Source organism: Balaenoptera borealis, assembly GCF_965194805.1.
Source record: "Balaenoptera borealis genome assembly, chromosome: 16".
NCBI lineage: Eukaryota > Metazoa > Chordata > Mammalia > Artiodactyla > Balaenopteridae > Balaenoptera > Balaenoptera borealis.
This window is the reverse complement of record NC_138872.1, coordinates 17,083,380-17,101,418: the sequence shown is the minus strand read 5'-3', so window position 1 is coordinate 17,101,418 and position 18,039 is coordinate 17,083,380. Positions and strand designations below refer to the sequence as shown.

The 18,039-nt window shown below is 46.4% G+C and overlaps 1 long non-coding RNA gene across 1 annotated transcript in view; it reads right to left on the bottom strand.

Annotated features, from left to right (window-relative positions):
- LOC309614089 overlaps nt 1-18,039 on the bottom strand; it is a 164,176-nt gene that overhangs the window by 74,681 nt on the left and 71,456 nt on the right. The window contains exon 3 of the long non-coding RNA XR_014236005.1: nt 9,394-9,496. This is a non-coding gene — a long non-coding RNA (uncharacterized lncRNA). The remainder of the gene's footprint in view (nt 1-9,393; nt 9,497-18,039) is intronic.

Sequence of the window (18,039 nt, the reverse complement as noted above, 5' to 3'; positions counted from 1 at the left end):
TCTAAACATGCATCCCGTGAAGAAGCATGTAACTCAGCTACACCTATGCAGAACACTGATTACTTCACCTTTTTCCTGTCTCCCATCTCCTTTCCCCACACCTCAGATCACCCTGCTCCTCTATCCCATAATTATCCTGAGCCCCTCGCCTTCAGGGAAGTGGATCTGAGACTTGTTCGCCCATCTCCTCGCTAGGCTGTCTCATGAATAAACCCTTTCTCTGCTGCAAACCTCAGCATCTCAGCAAATGCTGAGGCTTGCTGGGCGTCAGGCAAACAAACCTGGTTCAGTAAAGCAGGAGTCCAGGGAGATGGTAGAGCTTTATGTTACAGTGAAGGCCATGAAGATAGAAGGAAAAGATAGGCTGAAAGAAATTTGGGAGGTAGGCTCCACTGGCAAGGAAGCTGACTATGTGAGTTTGCTAGGGAATAAAGTACCACAGATCAGGTGCTTCAAACAACAAAATGTTATCATCTCAGAGTTCTGGAGGCTGGAAGTCCAAAATCGAGGTGGGGTTGGTTTCTTCTGGGGCCCCTCTCCTTGGTTTGTAAACAACTGTCTTCATGTTCACATGGCTTGTTCCCTGTAATGCGTGTGTCTCCAAATTTCCCCTTTTAAAAAGGACACCAGTTATACTGGATTACAGCCCACCTTAATGACCTTACTTTAACTGGATTACCTCTGTCAGGACCTGTCCCAAGTAAGGTCACTTTCTGAGGTACTGGGGGATAGGACTTCAACATGAATTGGGGAAGACATCATTAGCTATAACGCTGACTAAGAAAAGTTCAATGGGGAGTGAGGAGAAAATGTAAAGCTTTTCACGTGTTTAGAGAGACTTCAGTTAAAGCAACTCCTCTTGTATCCTTTTCAGCTGCCTAGACTCTGTCTCTTGGATTGTTTGTTTGTTTGAGGCCATGCTTTAGAGAGAGAACCACGCGTGTCTAAGACTCCCAGTTTCCAGGGATGAAAATCCATCCCCAACAAACCTTCCTGCCGGATACTTTAATGGGGGTGGGAGGGTGGGGAACAAAAGGCCAGGCTAGTTACAAACACGAGCCAGTGGAATCTAAGTAGGGCCATGGGGAAGGCTGAGAAGGGAGCACGGTAGGTTATCTGTCAATTTCTGACATTTTCCTGTCAATATCCAAAAAGTCTGGAACTTTATCTACAGCATTCTTCTCGGAGAACCCCAAATCTGACTCACAGTCACCCTGGGGTACTTGTTAAAATACAGATTCCCAGGCCCCACCCTTGGAGATTCTGCAGCGAGACCCCAGACCCCTGTTTTTCTCATGTGCCCCAGGTGACTCTGGTCTCCAGTGGCATTTGGAAGCTGCTTCTACAGAGGTCCCTTCTTCTGATGGGCCTAACTATAAACATGTGTTCGGGGACCTGGGGAACCCAGCGGTTCTGATCTGGGGGGGACTGGCACAACTCCTAGCCCTTGATTATCCTACTAACTTGTCTCAAAGCGGATTCTGATTTCCATCTCTATTCCTGCCTCTCTACTCTGATTACTTCAGCAAGTGCCTTTCAATTGCCCCACTCTTTTCTTTCTTAAAGAACAGCCTCCAACTTCAATTTTTAAAAATATACATTTATCAGCTATTTCCTGTGTTCTGGAAGCTTTGTGCTTCCTACCTCTGGGACGTGTTTAGGAAAAGATTTTATTTCTCCTATTTTGATTCCTTTAAGTCAACAAAGACAGACTTACATGACATTTCGATCAAGCCTTTTTATCTTAGATAGAGGTGACCCCAGATGGGGTTACTCAAATACCCAATTTGGACTGGCCCCATGGCTGATCCTGTTGGTTCTCTGCCCGTGGACCTCCACACACTGAAGCCGGCTTACGGCAAACCTTGCAACTCATCGCCTGTGAGTATGGGGGCAGGCTAGGCCAGTGTGCAGGTCAAAACAGAAGCCCTAAGGAGTTAATACTCCAGAAGCAGCCCTCAACCAATTGACAGACCAGGAATTGGTAGATAAACGCTTCAGCTTCTTTGTTTCCACATTGGGATAACTTCAAGACATGATCTACACTGGATCCCGGAGTTCCCCAGCCGAGCTGAGCTCTGGTTGCCCACAGTAGTGATCTGCTTGATATAACCCCCCCTTATCGGCTTCCTTCCCTTCTCTCTTTCACTTCCTCTGTTCCTTCACAGGTGTTTCCTGGGATCACCTCCCAAGGAAATAACCTGTACTCAAATCCTTGTCTCAGTGTCACATCAAAAGGAACTCAAAGCAAGATAGGCACTGTTCTAAACTGTTCTTCCTGTGCTAGATCATAACTCTTACTCAAGAACTCAAACCCAAGCCTGTACTATATTTTGAATTTTATTACAGGATATTTAGGGTGCAACATTGTAGACTATAGAAGGTCTTTTCTGGCCATGCTCAGATCTGCAATGCAATGAGTGTTCCTCTGAGACTTTGGACCAAACTGGGCTTGAAGCTCAAATAAACTGCCAGCATCTGAAAACCTATTTCAATCAACAAACACCAAAACAGAGTTTCTGGAGGTGGGATTGTTAAATGTTGCAGCCACTTTGGGAAATAGTGTGGCAGTTCCACAAAAAATGTTAAACAGTTACCATATGATCCAGCAGTTCCACCCTTAGTCTATACCGAGAACTGAAAATATATGTCCATACAAAAACCTGTACCTGAATGTTCATTGCAGCAATATTCATAAAAGTCAAAAAAGGGGGAAGCAACCCAAACATCCATCAACTCAACTGATGAACAGACAACATGTGGCATATCCATACAACGGAATATTATTTTTATAATTTTATTCCCATAAAATAAGCAAGGATCCATAAAAGGAATGAAATACTAATACATGCAACAACTTGGATGAACCTGGAAAACATTATGCCGAGTGAAAGAAGCCAGTCACAGAAGGCCACATAGCGTACGATTCCATTTATATGAAATGCCCAGAATAGACAGATTCACAGAGACAAAGTAAATTAGTGGTTGCCAGGGACGTATGAGGAGTGGCTGCTAATAGGTATGGGGTTTCTTTGGGAGGTAATGAAAATGTTCTAAAATTAGATAGTGGTGATGGCTATACAACAACTCTGTAAATATGCTAAAAACCACTGAACTATTCTTTTTCAAGGTGAATTTTATTGTATCTAAATTATATCTCAATAAAGCTGTTATTTAAGAGAGAGAGTTTCTGAAGTCCCTATGAACCTGGACCTCAAAATTTTTTTACAACTTTCTGATTTTCCTGAAATATCTTTTCAAAGCCATGTTACAGCCTCAGAAGCAAGTGTAGCTAAAAGTCAGGCTGTGAGTCTTGGTAAGGGCGAAGCTGAATTCCAAGCAGAGGCTAGGACTGTGAGCTTCAGTGGGCACAGCAGAAAGGATGCAGGCAGATCTAGCGCCAGATCCCAGTGCGGCCACCTGCTGGTTCTGTGGCTTCAGCACGTTGTGCCTGGATACAGGAGTTTGAAAACATTAAATGAGATTACATCTATATGGAACTCTGTCTCAGCCAGGCAGAAATCAGTCTTAAAGCAACATCTGAGGGAGGGAGGTTGCTCACTCATTTGCTCATTCAAGGCACCTAAATCTTGACAGCAAAGGACAAGCTGGGTCATATGTCCCTCTGTAACAAAGCAGGAGGGACTCTTTAATCCAGGAACTCTTAAGGCTGCAAAAGAATTCATTCAGTAATACAAAGGGATTTATTTACAAAACAGAAGCAGACTCACAAACATAGAAAACTTAGGGTTCCCAAAGGGGAAAGGGGGAGGTACATTAAGAGTATGGGATTAACAGATACACACTACTATGCATAAAATAAACAACAAGGACCTACTATATAGCACAGGGAACTATATTCAACATCTTGTAATAACCTATAATGGAAAAGAATCTGAAAAAAAAAAAAAAATATATATATATATATATATATATATATATCTGAATCACTTTGCTGTACACCTGAAACTAACACAATATTGTAAATCAACTATATTTCAATTAAAAAAAAAAACAATTCATTCAGGAGGACTGAGGTCATTCCCTGGGGTGAGGACAGAACACATGCATGCAGTTAATTTCAACATCATGACGTTTAACCAACTACAAAAGTCTTGAACAAAGTCTGTAAAATGATCCCCATTTTACAGAAGAGAAACAGTCTCAGAGAAATCAGATGAGTGACTTCAGGTCACATAAGAAGAACCTGGTGTTGCTGGGGCTTGGACCTGTATCTCCAGCCATACGGCGCATGCACATAGGCAGAAGTCAGGAGGGCCAGGGCTTGGGTGGGTCAGGCAAAGGCGTTCAAGAGAGCAAGGATGGGGAGGAAGCCATGGCCACATCCAGAGCTGCTTCTTACATCGGAGTGGCAGTGAGCAGGGCCATCTGAGATGACCCTTAGAGGGAAACCTAGAATGACCAACCAATTCAGCTTGGTCTCAAAGAGCTGGACGGTTTCTCGTGGAATCCACACAACAGCCCTGCTGTATAGAGCTCATAAGGTAAGTGTGCCAATGAGGAAACAGGACTTGGAGAGGTGATGTGACTCACCCGGGCATTCAGCTAGTGCCTGGAGGAGGCAGAACTTGAACTCAGGTCTGTACAACCCCAAGTCCTATGCTCTTTGCTCCTTAGTACCCATTTGGTAGACAGCCCCAAGTAAAAACGCTTACCTTTAAAAACCTTTCTGTTGAACTTACTCAGATGTGGGTGGGGAGGACTGGCGCATGGCCCCAAAAGTAGCAGCTGCTCCTAAACTTGCAACTTATTCGTTTTTAGCTATACAATGGAAATAAAACCTATGCCATTGAGCTGCTATGAGGAGTAATGAGTTGATTGACATGAAGTACCTAGCGGGTGCCTGACACACAATAAGTAGCCGAAATGTTGACTCCTTTCCCTCAGTAGGAAGGCTGGTAGTCCAAGGTTAACAGCCTGTCCTCAGTGGAGATAAAAAGACAGAGGCACAGTTGTAGCGCACAGAATTACAAGACAGAGTGGGCAGGGCCTTAAGGAACAGCCAATCCTATCCAGTAGTTGACAGCTTGAGAAACTGAGGCTCAGAGAGACAGGCAGTAACTTGCCCAGGGTCATCCACGAAGATGGTTAGATCATTTGGAGAAAAAGCTATTCTATATTCCCAGGTGTTTTCCCTCAACCCTGAGGAGCAAACATGATTTCTCCTCTAGTAATCCTTGGCAATTCTTAATAAAGACACTTCTCTGGCATAAATGTTAAAATTGCCTAAATATGGCTAACTCTTGGATAATGCTGGTTAATCCTGGCTAATGTTGGATCCTCTAAAGAATCTTTTCCCAGCAATAAACATTTTTTTTGTGGGAAACTCTCATTTGCCTTGTGTTTCTTATGGAAATGTGATTTGTACATACATCCTCCCTGCATAAATATTTAGCTCATCATTGTGCCACACAAATTCCCTGAAAATTAGGTGGAAATCAGCCTCAGCTGACAGAAACATCTATACTCATCCAGGGGGAAATCATTATTATTTAGAACTTATTAAGCCCCAACAGTTAGTACTGGATGAGCCTGGGAACTTCAATAAATACTGAACGCAAATATAAGCCCAATGCTTGAGCTAAGATTGCGCTTGTAATTTCTAACTGCCAAGCGGCAGCAAAAGGTTGAGGAAAGAAAATGGGTGGAAACTTGGTTCTGCCAACTGCACACTGTCGCAACAAGAGCAAACCACCGAGTCCCAGGACTTCCCTGGTGGTCCAGTTGTTAAGACTCCACACTTCCACTGCAGGGGGCACGGGTTCGATCCCTGGTCAGGGAACTAAGATCCCGCGTGCCGTACAGCGAAGCCAAAAAAAAAAAAAAAAAAGACAACACCGAGTCCCTCCGCATCTATAAAATGGGTCTAACCATACCTATCTCACAGGGTTTTTCATTATAAAGATTAAATGAGATAATTTATCAATATCTAACCTATTCAGCATGAAGCCTGGCACATAGTACATGCTCAATAAATGTTCATTTCTAACAAACAAATGAACCCCAAGTGATGAGATGTGGAACTATTAGTTCACAGGTTGGTTACAATTGTATCCCACCCCCCTGTGCTACAAACATAATTTACTCCAATCTCAACTAGGTTTTATTTGAAGGTTGCAGTTAACTTGCCAATATGACATAAAACTAATCAGAGGACCAGCTTCATCTAGTGCGAGATAAAAGTCTCCATGTTTATACAAACTGCATCATTAGGCTTTGTAGCCAATGCTGCCCATGTCCTGTTATACCCCTCGGACATTTCACGGTGCCCGAGCAGCTTCCATCTGTCGTATCTGTATCTCTGTGTGTAAGGGCTCTTGCTCCAGGAACTGTAGTGTATAAATACCCCAGCTCCCTCGCCTCTTGTGTGGGGTCATTCTGAGGCCTGTGTTTCCCCATACACACTTTGCTGCTTCCTTTCCTTCCCTGTTTCACTTCCCCACTGGTGTGACCTCCACTTCCCAAATAAAGTCCCTTCACTTGAATCTTGTTTTGGAGTCCAGGAGAACTCTGAAGGAGTTCAGGACATGTCACCCTAAAATATGCCACTTGGGCATGATGATTCTTTTGAGCTGAAGGCACTGGAGAAACTGCAGATGCGAGAAGGGTTCTCTGACCTCCCCTTTTCTACCTAAAAACAGGCCATGAGAAAGGCACCTCTCTGTACCAGGAAGACAAGAATATCTTTATCACCACAGATTTGGGACAGACACTGAAAGGGGTCTGTACAGACAAGCTTGCTAAAATAATCCTATCTTCCGCTAATCCCCCTTCCACTATATCTCTTAGTTATTTCCCCAAAATGTACTGCCCTTTGTCATTTCTTCACAAACTTGTCTTTTTTTTTAGCTTTGCCACACAGCATGTGGGATCTTAGTTCCCTGACCAGGGATCGAACCTGTGCCCCCCTGCAGTGGAAGCGCAGAGTCGTAACCACTGGACCACCAGGGAAATCCAATCTTATCATTTCTTTGTCTAAAAGGTATAAAAGTTTCTGCTCTGGTCACTTCCTCAGGTCTTCATTCTCTTGTCCCGCATACGTGTAAAAATGTAATTAAACTTGTTTGCTTTTCTCCTATTAATTCATCTTATGTCAGTTTAATTCTTAGGTCCAGCTAGAGAACCTAAGAGGATAGAGGAGAATTTTTCCTCCTCTACAACCTGAACTAAGTCACACACATGCCAGGTTCTCAGGGCTGTGCCTGAAGCTCAGGATCAAATCAAGTATAATGTGGGAATAAAAATAGCCCCCGTTCCCTGAAGGCTGGCCCTCCAGAGCTCCAGCCCCATATACCCAACAGCACACTGCCATCCCATGTGCTCTTTAATTCAACCTGAAAAAGTGATCTCCCCCTCTGCCCCACATACACCTGGGAACAGCTCCATCACCCACGCACTCTCACAAGCCAGAAACCTGGACATCGTCCTCAGTTTATCCCTTTCCCTCCCCTGCCCCCACCACTTCCAGCCATTCACCAAGTCCTGCCAGTTTGATCTCCTAAATCTCTCCTCGATTCAATCGCTTCTCTCCATCCCCATAACTACTGAGCCAAACAAGACCACCACCATCTCTGGCCTCAGCCATTGCTGTGGCCTCCAAACTACTGTGCCATGTCCACCTGGGCTCCCCACAACCCTCTCTCAATACCACCACCACACAAATCATTTTTTGGAACTCCAAGTGAGAACAGCAACATTGAACACTTAGTGAATGCTTACTTTGTAATGGGCACTGCTCTGACCCTCTGACTTCCGCACTTAAAATCTTCCACTTCTTGTGGCACTCAGGCCAAAACCCCCAGCTCTTTGCTTGAGCCTCCAAGGCCCTGCATGATCCGCCTCCCCCTTTTCTCCATAGCTCTTTCTCTCACTATTTCCCTTGCTGGATTGAAAACAAAAGGGTCTCTTTTTGAAAACTGTGTGCACCAGTTTGCTGCTTTTATTTCTTCGTGGAGAACTTTTGTCAAAGATGGACACAACCAGACATTAGCTAAAGCAGTGAAAACAGATTTAGTGACCACTGACAGTAAGGGAAAGTGCTGAGCTCCATTCTGTTGTGTGCATAGGTGACTAGGCATTTTAAAGGAAGAATGAGGGAGGAGGGAGGAGGGAGGAGGAATGGCAGGGGCTTGAACAGAGTCAGGAAAGTGAAAAATTACAAAAAGTGGGAAGGGGTGTTTGGTCCATGTGAAACCCATCTGGGTTTGCTAACTGGTACCTATCGAAGTTAAGCTCCTACCCTCCCACAGAGACTGAGAGATGGGCCCTACCTTCAGGTGTTGGCTGGAACAGTGAATTAATTCATTTGGCAGCCTTGAGTTTTCTCAGGTAGGAACTGTGAGGGGGCGAGGGTCATTACTAGGGATGCAGGCTTGAGCTGTTAGACGCCATGTTAGTGTTTGCTAAAGTCTTTATAGGCCAAAGTTGAGTCCTACCAAGAAGAGGGCTCAGAGGAGGCTGGCTAGAGTTTGGTCAAGGAAAGACTCTTTGTCACTGACTTTGAATGTCTGTCAGTGCCAACTCCTCATCTCCACCCCAGTCCTACCCATCATCTTCCCAGACCCTACTCCAAAGCCTCTTCCATTAGGAAGAAGCCTTTCCTCCTTGGGGCTCTCACTGGAACACTTGAGATGAGCATGAGATTAAGGATGGTTCTATTTATCCCCTTTAACCATCCACAGGTTCTTTACAGCAAGAACTCTCCTCCACCTCCCACAGGCCTGACACAGGACCCAACACACAGTAGGTGCTCAAAGAATGTTTGTTCAGTAATGAAGCCATCTAGTCTTAATCACAAATGTTCAAATGTTCGGGAAGTTTCCTTCAAACTACCTTCCCCCCCCAACACACCCCCTACCACACACCCCCCCCACCCCACCCCCCCGCCGCCTGCCGGGACCTGCGGTTGATTGGACAATTACTCCAGAGCTGGAACAAATCACCTTCAGGCGCTCGATAAAACTATTCAGTGAATGCTGCTGACAAAGGAGCTGATTGCGCTGCTTTGACCCTGAAAGTAATTACATGCACCAGCATCCATCTGCCCGCGGGGTGGCCCGGAAGGGGGTCCTCACCTTGACGCAGCTCTATCTTCTAAATAAACTCAAAAGAGCAAACATTGTCTCTTCCCCCAGGATCGTTGTCGCTTGTTAGGAATCAAACCGAGGGCAAGTGAGAGGGGTAATCTGCACACGTTACCGCCTCCCCAGGCTCAGCTGCGCTGCCTTAATCTTCTCCATCTCAGACACCAAACACTGTTAGTCCCCTACTCCAGGCAAAGTCAGCAGGACAGCCTGGGATCACATGACTGTTTGCTCTGTCCTCAGCCCATCATTGTCACTTCCACACATCAGCCACTACTGGCCCCATTACCTTCTTGCTCCCATGCTGAAAACCTGGAAGTTATCCTTGGTGCTTCTGTCTCTTCCTCCATCCGTCCATTCATTCATTCTCTCTGCAAGCACTTAGTGAGCACCTATGAGAAGCACGTGGATGATGCTGGGTTTATACTAACAAACAAGACAGGCATGATCCCTGCCCTCATGCAGCTTACCATCTAGCGAGGGAAATGGAGATTAACCAAATAGACATACAAATGTTCATTTTAAATGAAACACACCAAGAATTCCCTGGCGGTCCAGTGGTTAGGACTTGGCACTTTCACTGCCAGGGCCCAGGTTCGATCCCTGGTCGGGGAACTAAGATCCTACAGGCCTCACGGTGCAGCCAAACAGATAAAAATAAAAAACAAATAAATAAAACTAAGATCCCGCAAGCCACACAGCGTGGCCAAAAAAAATTTTTTTTAATTAAACGCACCTATTATTTGCTGTGTTCTTTGCCTGTCCCTGTAGGGAAGGAATGTAGCATAGAGGGGGAGGTCATTTCCCAAGGCGGCCTTGGTATTCCTCTCAGCTTGACCAAACTTTAGACAGTTTCTTCCTGACTCTATGTCACTGAACTCTCTTTCCTTAGAGCAGTTACTTTAGAAAACTTTCCCTTGTAAATTCTTTCTCTGCCCCCCTTGAGATGTAAATCTTCTCCCAGCCTCTTACCAGTTTTACAACCCAGAAATGTCCTCTCAGAAATGTAGTCATCAAGGAAAACAGTGCCCCTGTTTCCCAGTGTCTGCAGGAAGGTAAGAGCTTCTCTTTGATAAGCACCAATTAGCAGACACAGGTGGCCTAATCACATAGACCGATGGCCTCCACTATTTTTCTGTTACCCTACCCCAGGGCTTAAAAACTCTCCTGCATTTTGTTTCAGTGTAGTTGAGTTCAATCTCTCTCCTGTTGCAATAGTCTTCAATAAAGTCCTCCTTGCCTATTGAACTCTGTCCAGTGCAATTTTTCTTTGGCATCATACAGAAATGAATAAAACATGGATCCTGCCCCCAAAGAGTTTAAGGTCTGATTAGGAAGACAAAACTTTCAAAATTGTAGTAAACGCTGTGAAAGAAAACCAGAGGAAGCTATAAGAGGGTGTAATGAGGAAAACACATTTAAATGAGAAGAAAGAACTCATGAGGAGTGATATTTAAACTGGGACAAATATCTCTCTGTTCTAGGCAGAGGGATAGTACACATAAAGGCCTTCAGATCAAACAGTCAGCTTCCAGTATATTAACACCCTGTCCCCCCATCAAGTCCTGTGCACATGTGCCTCTTCTTTCACTTATCAAAGCTCAACTCTGACTGTCTGCTCCCTCAGCTCAATAACCTTCCATGAATCCCAGGCACCCCCTGAATGGAGTCCATAGCTCTTAACTTCCTCAGCCTTGGGTCAAGATTGTGTCTAATCCGGTTCCTTTTACCTCTCAAACCGTATGGAGACAAAGTGTCCCAGTGAATCACAAGCCTTCTAGGGTGTGACAGAGGAGGGAGCTTCCTACAGAAGCAACTGGAAGACAGCCTAGGAAGTGTGAATGCACAGCACTCACATGACTGAGAGTCAGTGCACAGAGTTGAAATGCACAGAGTTGAAATGCACAGAGTTGAAATGCACAGAGTTGAAATAGAGTTGAACAGGAAATGCCACGTTCTCCTGTGATGAGCTGGGCCCACGCCCAGTCCACGCAGCAAGAAATCCAAGGACCCGAGGCTGGAGCACAGAGCTTGGACTCATGACCAGTGGAGCCCGTGCCTCCCTTAAGGCTCGTTGCAGCAGCTGGCAGGAAGGGCGTGCTGGCCTGAGAGCGCCTCCGCAGGAAGGAAGGAGTGGCTGACAGGCACAGCCCACTGCAGCCTTGCGCACAAATCCCAAGACCCAACTACTGTCCTTGACTATGACCTATCGGATGGTCAGCTTCTCCCTGGGAGGAGTGAGAGCACCTCCTCACCACCTCTGCCCAGTCTTTCCCAGCTCTCTTGACCTGCTGGCCCCAAGCACAGGATTGTCTCGGTCAGACCTTCCTCCTGGGTCATGCCCTACATCTCAGAGCCAAAGCCCTTGTCTCTTCATCCACAAAACACCCTCCTTTCTTCACCCCTAGGTCAGGAGACTGCTTATGCCTCTGAGCTCTGGGCAGGGGCCCAAGCACTCAGCTCCTCCCCTATCAGAGTCAGAAGCTTCCTAGAGCCAAGCCTGCAGCCTTGACTCTTGCTTCTGCGATGAGCTCTACCTGCACCCTGTCAAGGGCGATGAGTTACTGCGGAGGTGGGGCAGGACTTTTTTTCTTTAATTCAATTAAGCCGCATGCTGACTGTGATTCTTTCTCCACTATCTAAGGCAGCAGGTTCCTTTGCAATTACTTCCCCTATGCTGAGGCTGCACGTCAGCAGGGGGTCTCCAGGCGACAGAGATGAGGCTGTAGAATCACAAAGGCAATGGGATGGGGGAGAGGACAGACCAGGAAGACCGGAGGACCAACCAGGGAGTACCTGAGAGAAAGATCAATCAGGAATGGGAAGCACAAGATGGCCCTGAACAAACCATACCTGGGAACCAGTGGAGATGTGATTTCCAGCTGCTTGCAAGGGCCTTAGAAGTGAGGGGCTATGTCTTAATTTGGGTTTCCCCAAAAGCAGACCCAGAGACAAGGATTTGGGTGCAGGCAGTCAATTCGGGAGGCGATCCAAGGAAACACAGTGAAGGAGCGGGGGAGTGAGACAGGGGAGTGAAGACAGTAAAGTCTGCATTACTGAGCAGGTCGGTCACTGGGCAGGTGGAGCTCAACCCCACTCGGAACTCTCTACGAGGCTATGTAGCACACACCTGAGAAGTGTCCCCAAGGGGCAAGGAAGCCAGGTGTTCATTCACTGGAGTGGTTGAATGATAGTCCTCAAAAAGATGTCCACATCTTAATCCCCAGAGCCTATGAATGTGACCTTAATTGGAAAAAGGGTGTCTGTCACCATAATTAAGGATCTTGAGATGAGAGCACCCTGGATTACCCAGGTGGGACCTAAATCCAATGACAAGCATCCTTAGATGCACAGGGAGAAAAGGAAAAGGCCATGTGAAGTCGAAGGCAGAGATTAGAGTGATGCAGCCACAGGCCAAGGAATACCAGGAACTACCAGGAATTCAAAGAGTCAGAAAGGATTCTCCCCTAGAGCCTTTGGAGGGAGCCAGTCCCTGCCAACACCTTGATTTGATTTCAGACTTCTGGCCTTAAGAGCTGGGAGAGAAGAAATTTCTGTTGTTTTATGCCACCCAGTTTACAGAAATTTGTTATAGCAGCCACAGAACACGGATACATCCACCAACTCCCATCCCTCCTTGGTTAAGGGTTACTCCTGGGGTCAACCTCCCAGCATTGCCAGGCTGCGCCACCAAAGGCTGAGCCCGAGAAAGACCTCGGGCAGAGAGACACCTGTGCTTGTGGTAGGACGCCGTCATTGAGGATAAGAATTGCCCACTGAAACTGCAGTTGACCTGACCTCTGTTGGGGAGAGGGTTTGAGGAGGGAGGTGGGCACTGACAGCACCTGCTACAGGATGGCTCGAGTTGGATCAGGGCCACCTTCTGGTCTACCTGTGTTTTCCAAGGGGACCCCTATCAGGAAGCAGGCTCCTCCTCAGAATCAACCCTCAGGTAGGAAAAGAAACTCACATTAGGATGTGCCAGCTGTGTGCCCACATGCACATCCCCCCAAACACACCCTTCCAATGCCCCTATGAGATATGGAGCATGTGGTGGGAAGAATAATGCCCCCCAAAGATGTTCACGTCCTAATCCCCAGAACCTATGAATATATGACCTTACGTGGCAAAAGGGACTTTGCAGATGTGATTAAGTTAAGAATTATGAGCTGGGAAGATGAGCCTGGATTGTCCAGGTGGGCCCAATGTAATCCCAAGGGTCCTTATTAGTGGAAGAGGGAGGCAGGAGGGCCACGAGGTCAGAATCACAGGCAGATGAAGATTCTACCCTGCTGGCTTTGAAGCTGGAGGAAGGAGCCTCAAGCCAAAGAATGCAGGCAGCCTCTAGAAGTTGGAAGGGATTCTCCCCTAGCACCTCCAGAAGGGAACACAGCCCTGCTGACACCTTGATTTTAGCCCAGGGAAACCCATTTCAGACTTCTGACCTCCAGATAAGAGAATAAATTTGCATTGTTTTAAGCCACTGAGTTTGTGGTAATTTACACAACATTGGACATTAACACATTCTATAGACTTAAAAAAAAAAAATTGGGATTAGCCCGGGGGCTGTGAGCAATGGGATGACTGGGAGAGCATTTCTGAGATATTAGCTGAAGTTTTATTTTTCCTCCTTGTAGTTCACTCTTTTGCTTTCTCCCCTTCCCTCCTCCCACCCCAATTCAAGCCACCAAGCCTCTGAGTTCACTGCCTGCGAGAAGGGGCAGGACGTGACCCAGGTCGGGGAAGTAGAAACAAGACACCTGCCTTGTTCGGGTCTCCACAAGCCTGTGTCCTTGGGGGACATAAACAGAAGTGTGAGAGGAGCACGGCCAAATGCCCTCCACCCCACCAGCCATGAAGATAATCTTCCCCTGGGATTGAGAAGGAGAAACACAGAGATCCTGTGGGGGAAGGGTCCTGCACCTGCACCCCAGGGAGGCTATAGGAGGCTAGAAAGGGAAGGCTGGGGGGGTGGGGGCGGTGAGCCCAGGTGGGCGGGGCTGGGGTTGGCTGAGAATCCACAGGGCTTGTACCTCGAAAGTGGTACGGTATTTAAGATGGAACAAGCCTGACTTGGGGGAACACGCTGAGTACCTTGGTGATTGTGGTCAGAGCTGGGGGTCAGGCGAACCCCTGTGGATGGGGGAAGGATTTCCCCTGAAGGGCACAGGTGTCTCTGCCATGATCCCAGGGCAGGATATTAGGGTATCTCAGACTGGGCAACCAAAGGATGTCCCCTCCCTCTCAGGCCAAAGAGGAAATTTGGCAGGGACTCCAAACCTTGTGAATGCCTGGGTGTACCAGCTTCTGGGGGCTGAGCTGGCCCTGCCCTGTGGAGGCCAGCCAGAAGCTCCTGGGGTCTCCGCAGTGGTGCTTGGGTCTGCGGGCTGCAAGAGCAACTCCCCAGCCCCACACCCTCAGCCGAGGGAGTGAAGGGGTGTGTGGACCCCAGGAGACCAGTGAGGGGGATTCGTGATCATCAGGGACAAAGACATCCCTGTCCCCAGGGCAGACTTCTCACCAGTGTCCCTAGCAGTAGTGCAGCCACAGCAACAGAGGGTCCTGCCAAACCCCTCCCCACACCCACAAGATGGCAGCAGAGAAGTCCTCTGAAATAACGGAGGGGACTTCAGAGGGGCTTTTCCACCAGCAAGAGGCCCAGAAGGGGCTGATGCCAAAACCATTTAATTGTAGGCGGGATGGGTGATCTCATTTCACAGCCCGGGGAGGCTTCCAGCTTACAATTGTAATAAAACATTTTATGGGGAAGAAACAAAATGGGAGCAAATTTGAGTGTAAGAACAAGCAATGGTTTAGAGTTCTGTATCATTAGCAGAATTAAATCAATTCAAAACATAAACCAGGAATAATAAGCCGTCTCTCTCCGGGTCACCCTGTGTATTCAATGAGATCTATTGTGTACAAAGGACCCACCAGAGCCAGTTATACAGTCAGTCTAACTACGTAACAGGAGGATCATTTTTAACACCCTCCACACACACTGTAGGGCAAAATTATTCCCAGGAATAATCATGGAATAACCAATAGTAATTACTTTTTTGATTCATTCGTTAGTTTTAAAATCACTGACAGTTAGTTATCAATTATAAAGGAAAAATTCAATGTTATATATATCATTCAGATTCCATAAAATATTTACTATAGGAACTGAAATTAGCACTTAACAAAACACAAATTTTTCCAGCTCACAATGTATACCCCATTTCACTGTTCTAAATTCTAAGCATAAATAAAAACTCCAACTGGTCACACAGAATGATAGAATTAAAGGAATACATTAGCGTTTTTCACCATTTAATTGCTGGCCTATCACTGTTATTATTGAGTCAACTGTTTAAATGCAGGAATATGTATACCACAGGCGTTAGAGACCTGAATTGGGCCCAAAGAGAACTTGAATGATTCTGAATCATTAGGAACTTACTTTTACAATGAACATGTATCACTGAGCCCATAAATCTAGAGGGACGACTATATAACAGGCAATTCTTTGGATTAAATGCCATGTAAAATACAATGTTTATGAAAGGATAGTGATTAAAATATGTCAGTTTGAAGCATGCATGTATATTAAAACTGGACGGTAAACACAGCAATTTAGATTGTAGTTCAACTGAATATTTCAGGGTGAGGGCATGTTTGATACAGTTTAGAATTGCCAGTGTATCATGATGATGAAAAACAGACTGGATAAACAACAAGGTCCTACTGTATAGCACAGAACTATATTCAATACCCTATGATAAACCATAATGGAAAAGAATGTAAAAAAAAAAAGAATGTATATATGTGTATAACTGAATCACTTCACTGTACAGCAGTAATTAACACAACATTGTAAATCAACTATACTTCAATTAAAAAAATTTTTTTTAAAACACATATATATGGAATTTAAAAAAAAATGGTTCTGATGAACCTAGGGGCAGGACAGGAATAAAGATGCAGACGTAGAGAATGGACTTGAGGACATGGGGAGGGGGAAGTGTAAGCTGGGACGAAGTGAGAGAGTGGCATTGACATATACACACTACCAAATGTAAAATAGCAAGTGGGAAGCAGCGGCATAGCACAGGGAGATCAGCTCGGTGCTTTGTGACCACCTAGAGGGGTGGGATAGGGAGGGTGGGAGGGAGGGAGATGCAAGAGGGAGGGGATATGGGGATATGTGTATACATATAGCTGATTCACTTTGTTATACAGCAGAAACTAACACAACATTGTAAAGCAATTATACTCCAATAAAGATGTTAAAAAAAAATAGACTGGCTTTGTTGGTTTTATCATTGTTTTTAAATTCTCTATAGATAACGCTCCCGGTTGTTGCCTGCGCCCAGGCAGTGTTCCATCCTCATGCACTACAGGTGACTGGAACCCCTTCCATTGTTTGGGGGAAATCATTCCTGCTTCAAAAAGTGAAAATAATTCATACTGATTGTCTGCCATTGCTCTAAGAGCTTCACATGTATTAGCTAGTTTACTTCTCAGTACACGTCTACGCTGGTGGCTAACTGTCCTTACTGCCATCTTACAGATAAGATCACTGACGTATTCAGAGGCCTGGATATTGTATTTGGAAGTGCTTTGTACACTGTAAGTGCCAGACAGACATTACTAAGTTGGCAGTCATAATAGTGAAGTTTTCACGTATTTGGTGATGACAATGGACCAGAAATACCAGGGAGAAAAAGAAGGGTAGATGTTTATGAGGCTGTGAACAACCTGGACAAAATACCAAAGCCAAATTCAATGGTGCCAACGTTCTATTCCCAAAATGGAGCCTGTGAAGACGGCCAGACGGTGTGACCACGTTCCCCAGTGCCAAGCAGCCAGCTGCCAGAGACGTGGCCCAGCTCACAACCGCAGCAAGTCTGTGGTTGCAGAGAAATGGCTTCAGTGCTCACAGTCCCATGGAACCTAGCACCCGCCAGCCCCCCGCCCCCCAAGAGCCAGGTCACGCAAGGACTCTTGGCTCTGCAGCATATTCAGAGGGGAGAACTGGGAGAAGCAAGGGACCACACAGCTGCCCGCGGGGATGCCCACCGCGACCCGTGGGCTGAGACGAGGTGACCCGGACAATCCGTGAACCCCTCAATAGAGGCAGATAAGCAGAATCAAGCTGCTCTTTACAAAAGCATATTTAGTGAACACCTAGGGCTTGGGCTGGATGCGTCCATCTTTTCCCTTGCTGTCTTTCATTTATTTAACGCATGCCTCATAAAGCTACTCTTTTCTGCCCATGAGTAATGTATAGTTGGACAGTTACTTAGCTGGAACGGGGTGCAGACAGAGCTGGATTGGTCACAAATGGGACCAGAGCTAGAAACCCCAGATGACCCACCGTAGACCCTGGGAGCAGCTTGACAACCCCAGAAGGGATCCACCCTGGAAGGTCATGCAGGCCACCCTTGAATCCAGCGCTGGAACGGTCTTGCGCGCCTCCGAGGATAGGGCACACCCTGCAGCCTGAAACAGCTGTGGACCTCTCAGATGGGGAGAAAAAGCAGCCTACTGCCCAAGCACGCCACGCTGCTCCTGTCTCTACACGCAAGCCACACCTGTGGCTGGGCCAGTCTTTCAAAGACCTTCAGCGAAGCGTCATGCTGCCCTAATCAAAATTAATCCACACCTCCACGTCGCCCAGCCCTTGTTTGTACAGCACGCACAGCTGCCTGTGTTTCAGCCTGTTTTATAACTACCTGTCTCCCCCGTTTGACTGTGAGCTCTTGAAGGCATAAACTGAGTTTTCTCCTTCATACCTGATCCCCCAAATGCTTTCAAATCCTTTTGTTAAAAAATGCAATTCGGGACTTCCCTGGCGGTCCAGCGGTTAGGACTCTGCGCTTCCACTGCAGGGGCCCCGGGTTCAATCCCTGGTAGGGCAAGTAAGATCCCGCAAGCCGCGTAGCCAAAA